The sequence below is a fragment of the Equus quagga genome, unplaced genomic scaffold, assembly GCF_021613505.1.
Source record: "Equus quagga isolate Etosha38 unplaced genomic scaffold, UCLA_HA_Equagga_1.0 203_RagTag, whole genome shotgun sequence".
Classification (NCBI taxonomy): domain Eukaryota; kingdom Metazoa; phylum Chordata; class Mammalia; order Perissodactyla; family Equidae; genus Equus; species Equus quagga.
Window position 1 is genome coordinate 2020243 of NW_025798627.1, and position 6863 is coordinate 2027105.

Here is a 6863-nt window from a genome sequence, read left to right on the forward strand (position 1 = left end):
TGTTCTCATGCTGCTAAACGTCACCTAAGGGAAAGTGCCAGATTTGGAGTTGGGAGATCTGGCCCGACTTTGTCACATGTAAGCTGCGTGGTCCTGGACCCCTGAGCCTTGGGGTCTTCAAATGTAAGAGGAGGGTAACCCCATGGCTCTCTCTGTTTCAGAGGAACATAGTGAAGATCAAATACAAATAAAATGGCTTTGTAACAATAAATTCTACAGTGTAACATCATGGTTCTAGAAATCCCTTGAGCAGCATAAAGGAAAATATTATTAACTGAACTTCAAGAGGAGAACTGAGAAATACTGGTACAAGAATCAATAGCTTGATTTTTAGCTATCCTACTTTCCTCCAGATACAAAATTCAACCTGGCTTCAGATACTGTCTACGTTGAAGAAGTTGAACTCATTCATTTTATTTTAAATTTAAATACAGCAAATATGTTTTTAACAACATTTTAAATATGAAAATATCAAATATTGAATGAATTACTGAGGTTAGGAAATTCACACATGCACCGAGCACCTTACAACATATCACACTTATTTCTTAAATTGGCCAAAATACTTTTGGATGAAGATATCTGAACTTATACTATAGCCTATATCACTCAAACTAAGTTTTGGTTTCCAGAAGGAAGTCCATACCAAACTGGTACAGCTACTGCTGTATGCACTATTATGAGAGTGCTATTGTTTGTTCCAATAACTGTGTCACATGGTGCTCCTAAAGAACAAATTCTTGGAGAGGGGTCACAATGGGAGGCTATATGAGAAAGGTGTTTGTGAGCATATGTGAAGTTCCCTGAGGACTCCCAGAAATAACTGGGTAAGATTTTCATCAAATGGAACTGCAAGTTCTATGTCAGCTGAGAGGGCAAGAGGCAGAAAGATATGGATTATTTTGCTTAACATGACCCCTACTTGTATCACAAGCTGAAGAAGCCTGGACAAACATCCTGACATCTATAGACATTCCCGTGGAGTAGAATGCAAAGAAACAAAAGACTGGTCAAAGTACCTCCACCTTGCCTGTTCAGCCTTTCTAAAGTCTTGTAAAGTTCTTCAACAGAAAATTTCCAAAGTGAATTAGGCTAAATCCTTTCAAAGTCACTTTCCCTGAATATATTTTAATTAGGAAGAAAATAGAATCACCACCAACTCTGAAACCAGATGTGGTACTTAAATACATTAATGGAAAAACCTGGACTGTTTGAACTAAAGCCGTTATCTTAAGCTGTTTCATTTGGTTTAGTCTCGGTCTCTAACAAGGATCCATTATAGGCAAATGGGAAGCCGTGTACCAGTGACAAAGCACAGGGAAAGTTGTAGGATGTAGTACAAGTGGAGAGACAGGAGGTGGGAGGGTAAAGAGAAATGCCTTGGGAACGATGGTAGACACTGACACATCAAGGTATTTTCTTAACTGCAAGTGACTTGAAATTGATGAGAATATCACAGGATACAGAAACAATCTGTATTTGCTTGACTTCTAAATAACCAACTAAAAGAACACGCCTTTTCTGAAAGAAATTGCGTTCTTATTTTTTCTTTCTAAAAACTTTGAAGGAAAAATTATAGATCACTGGACCCAGACACAACAGTACATATCTGAGCTCTACACGTCTCCCAACAAGCTGCTGGAACTCCCTCTCAACCTTCACTTCAGTTAGTTACCTAACCTTGGTTGCTGACTGGTGAAATTATGCCTTGTTGAGTTTACAAGTCTTGGTGGACTTCCAGTCCTGTGGCAAACTCAGTATTTCCAATTAGCCAAGGCAATTCCACTTTCTCCACCTCCATTATCTCTCATCAAACACCTGTCTATATGGAACAGTTCTTCCTCCTGGGGATAGTTACAGATTTCTTCCCACCCACCAACACCTGTGGATCTTTCTTACATTCCAGTGGAGCAAGGGACATCACTTCTCCATGTGGTATGGATCCATCCTTTGTGGAAGGAACCTCCTGCAACTGGAAAGCTCATATCCTCAGGGTAGGAGTCACTTTGCAAGGTCAAAGTCTTTGTCTTTTTCCTTTGTGTATTATTTCTTTTTACTTAAAACTCTTGTCATTAGTGTTACCGCATACAATCCTAGGTTCTTTACCACACAAGAGGGGCCAAATAAAAACTGGAATGCAACGCTTATGGCAAGGAAAGGGTTTTTATTTCAGGTGATATTTCAGCCAGGAGATGAGAGAGAGCCGTCAAATTCATCTCGTCTCCCCGAAAGATGGGAGGCAAGGGGTTTCAAAGGTTGCAAGGAATGCGGTACTTGTGGCGGGGGTTGGGGGGGTGTGCTATGGCCTTGCTGGTTGGCACTTCCCCACCAATCTGCATTTGGCCTTGTGAGGCTGCTTGTAGGAAGGAGGATGGCAAGATAAGGGAATCTGCAGGTGGATGTCCTTGGTTGTCTGCCTCCACAGCGGATGGTGGATTTTGGTGCCAGGAAGCCAAAGAGTAAGCAGGGAAAGGGGATGAGTGCTTTGGTTTTAACCCCATATAGGCTGGCTTTGATGTTGGGGAACCCATATCAGGGCCGTTATCATTAGCTGACAAGTAAACTGGTATTACCACAAGCCTTTTTATCTCCTCTGGTGAGAGACAGGCTTACTTCATAATCCAGGTAGTCAACTCTCCTGATCAGGGCCCACAGCTTTTTTTTATGTCCCCAAAGCTTGTTTAATGTCCACAAAAACTAAATGTCCAATAAATTCCTATTGAAGCTACTTGCACAAGCTGGAAGACAAGTCTTCTTATTCTACTTAACATAAATGATTAAGTCCCTTGAGTAATTTCTGTTTCTCACTGGGAGTCCTACAGAAGGTCTCCTAGGAACTTTCCTCAGGACCTGCCTGTGTTGTCCCAGGGCTTCTAGAAAGGCTGCCTCTCAGTGACCCATTCGCAGCTCTTCCTTCCATTCTGTGCAAATCTTCTCACAAGAGATAGGAGCACTAGTTTTCTCATCAAGAAATGACTAGTTTCTCAAACTGTCAATTGCAAGTGTAGTGGGTTGAATAGGCCTCCCCTAAAATTCATGTCCAGGGGGCCAGCTCTGTGGCCAAGTGGTTATGTTCCCGTGCTCCACTTCGGTGGCCCACGGTTTCACTGGTTTGGATCCTGGGTGCAGACCTAGCACCACACACCAAGCCATGCTGAGGCAGCATCCCACAAAGCAGAGCCAGAAGGACCTACAACTAGAATATATAGCTATGTACTGGGGGGCTTTGGGGAGAAGAGAAAAAAAAAAAGAAGATTGGCAACAGATGTTAGCTCAGGTGACAATCTTAAAAAACAAAAACAACTCATGTCCACCTGGAAGCTCAGAATGTTACCTTATTTGGAAATGGGATCTTTGCAGATGTAAATAATTAAGGATCTTGAGATGAAATTACCCCAGTTTATGCTGGGCCCTAAATCCAAAGACTGATGACTTTATAAGAGAAATCATCTGGAAACTTGGAACAGAGACACAGAGGAAGCACAAAGAAGCCACATAAAGATGAAGGCAAAGACTGAAGTGATGTAGCTACAAACCGAGGGATGCCTGAGATCACTGGAAGCCTTCATTTCAAATTCTAGCCTCCAGAGCTGCAAGAGAATGAATTTCTATTGTTTTAAGCCACTCAGCTTGTAGTACTTTGTTACAGTGTCCTTGGGAAACTAATACAGAGAGACGGTCCACCTCAATATGCCCAGACCTGCCCTTCACATTCCCCACTCTCCTTTACCTAACCTGTTTGTTACCAGGTTCCTGGCATATAATCTGCTGGCCTGATGCTGATGAAGTTGGTGGAAACAGTAAAAAGAACATCAGCTTCAGAATCAGATTGTGAGTCACAAAGGTGACTGAGTCATTGAGTTACAGGATACCTCACTTTCCTTTTCCATCAAGAGGAAGTAGTACCTTCCCTATTAATGAGATGATTCTGAACATCTAATGAGAAATATACATATATATATCTACACGCATGTATATACGTACTTTGAAATATTTAAAAACACCCAGGGTATCTTGATTAAAACTGGAATGTGGGCCCTTATGTCAGAGTGATATGATGTAAAATGAAACATTTCTTTATCAAATGAAATGCTAATAATCTCCAAGGTAATTAAGCTAATCAGTCAGTGTTGGTCACACATTGAAATCACCAGAGATCCTTTTTTAAAATACAAGTCCCAGCCCACCACGTGGTCAAGTGGTTCAAGTTCCACGAGCTCCACTTCAGCGGCCCAGGTTCGCAGGTTTGCATCCTGGGCATGGACCTACTGCACTCACCAGCCACACTGTGGTGGTGACCCAAAAAACAGAGGAAGGTTGGCACAGATAGTAGCTCAGGGCCAACCTTTCTCAGCAAAAGAACCCATGAATCCCACCCTAGATTAGCCTCTGGGGGTGGGAGAAGCATCGGCATTTTTTTTTTTTTAACAAGGCTCTCCTTTGCGCCTCCTTTCATATTTGTTTCCATTTCACAAGACATGAAATGGAATCTTTTAATAGATTTTATCTAGTAATGTCTCCATAATTTGCTTCCTTCATATCACATCCTAGAGAATGTGATAAAGTAATGAGGGTCCAGACAGAAAAACAGTCATACCCCAAACAGTGACCCTTGCTAACATCCCTAATAGCACTGACACTTGGAGGGAAATATGCCACTGATTATGGCTTTCATCTCCATTACAAATTTCACAGTCAAGAAGGCTGGATTTAACCCTTTCCACTTCAGTGCTTAAGAATGCAGAGTAGCTGTTTATTATACCATGGCAACTACTCTATTTTGTTGATGTGTGTGCATGTGCACACAGGGGCTGATGTGTCAGTTTGTGTATCTGTGTGTATATTCTAGTTAGTAGTGCCTAGTTTGTTATTTTCTGTCTATCCCCATTCCTTTTGCTTCTCCTCTGCCTAGCCAAACAAAAACTCCAAGCACACAGTATTGCAAAGCCCTTTAACATGATCCATGTTTTGCTTCCTTAGTGAAGGGGCATTGATTGCCTTCCCATCTCAAGTATATGCAACAAATAAGTCATTTCTGTAGTCACAGTGCATCACAATGCATCCAAAAATAAATGTTAATAAAGAAGACAGCTTTGAATCTCAAATATAGAGCAAACCTTCTTAAAGAGAAAAGCTAGTAGTGTCCTTGGTGATAGAGTTGCCTGTTGCCATGGGAATGAATCCAAAGATTCTATGACATTTCCCAGGACCACATGAGCTAAGAGGAAAGGATGCCTCTCAGACACCAACCCCATGTTCATATATTTTTCTGGTAAAACTCTGGGGCAGGGAAAACTCAAATTGAAAGGAATATAGAAGTACTCCATTATGTGGCTCAGGTATTACAAGGTTGCTCCCCCAAAACTGTTATTTTCAGCAGGTACACAAACTGCGAAAAGACAAAATGAGAGAAAATAACAACAGATCACCTAAATTTTAATACCATTAAATCCTGAAGTAAAATGTATGGGATAATAAAACTCTCACTGAAGACACCAGTAGACTTCTCATTTTCATGTCTCTGACTCTACCCCAAGACAAGCAGTACTAAGCTTTGCTGTTCACATGATCACAGGGCCAGTAGGTATGAGTGTAATAACACCACTGTCTATGTCATGCACATTTTGCCATAATCTGGGTCTCAAATAAGACTTCAAAGGACTTTGCTGACCGGTTCTGCTGCAATAGAAACCAGACCAGGAAGTCTTTCTGACTTGCTGTGTCTCTGTTCTTTATTATGGAACCCACGTTCGGAAGGCAAGATAAAATTTGGCCTGCTCAGCAGCCCGTGGACACTGTGCGGGAAATCCTCACCAAGGTACAGCTTTGCTCTTCAGAGGAGTGTGTCATCACTGGCCACCTCCCCCCGGCCAGCCTGCCCCCTGGCAAGGTTCAGCCTTTTCCAAATATTGCTGCTTTTTACAGATATTACGTAGAAACAAACAAATTGCCAATCTTCAACCATTTTTGAGCTATAAAAACAGCAAGTTCTTACAGTGATAATATATTGTTATTCTGCAAGGTTTTACTTGGAATGCAGATATTAAATACTGTGATATAAAAAATCCAGTATGGTTTAAAATTTATTTAAATATGTATAGATATAACTACATCATCTACTTATGCTGTATCTAATCTGGCTAAAGGAGTTTATTTCTTAGACCTTTCTATATTTCTACAGTAAGTATGGAACACTTATTATGTGCTGGATACTGTGCTATGTACCATGCAGGTTTTTTCTCATTTAAGACAATAACTCTATTAGGTAGATACAATTATTACACTCATTTTACAGATAATTTGAGGCTAAAGAAGGTGAAGTATCTCGCCCTAGGTCTTACAGCCCAGAAAAGGTGAAAGCTGTATTTGACCTTGGGCAGTCAGACTCCAAAACTTAACTGACCAGGGTCCTACGGCATGGTAGAGCTGGAAAGGGCCTTGGAGAGCATCTCATCTAGTAATTTTCCAATTTTTTTTTTTTTTTACCACACTCAAAGCCTTTGAGGAAGTGGCACTTTATACGGAAGTGCTGGTGATAAAGAGTTGGAGCAGAGCCGCTTTGGTTGAACCAAGAGAAAGCAGGGGACTCCCTGAGCCTTCTGACCCCACCAGGGATGTCCACCTTTGTAAAATTGTACACCATTGATGTGTCCAAGTCTCAAGGAGCCAGCCAGCTGCATCTAATGGCCGGCTCCAAGTCCTTGCCCTTTCCAGGAGACCATGTGAATATACACCCTCCTGTCAAGCCTTATGTTCTGTTCCCCAATCCCATATTTTCAAGATCCAATCCTACATGGGTTCTCCTGGTTTCACCACTATATGTTAGCAAATTTTTTTTCAGTGAGTAAACTATTTCCTCCAAG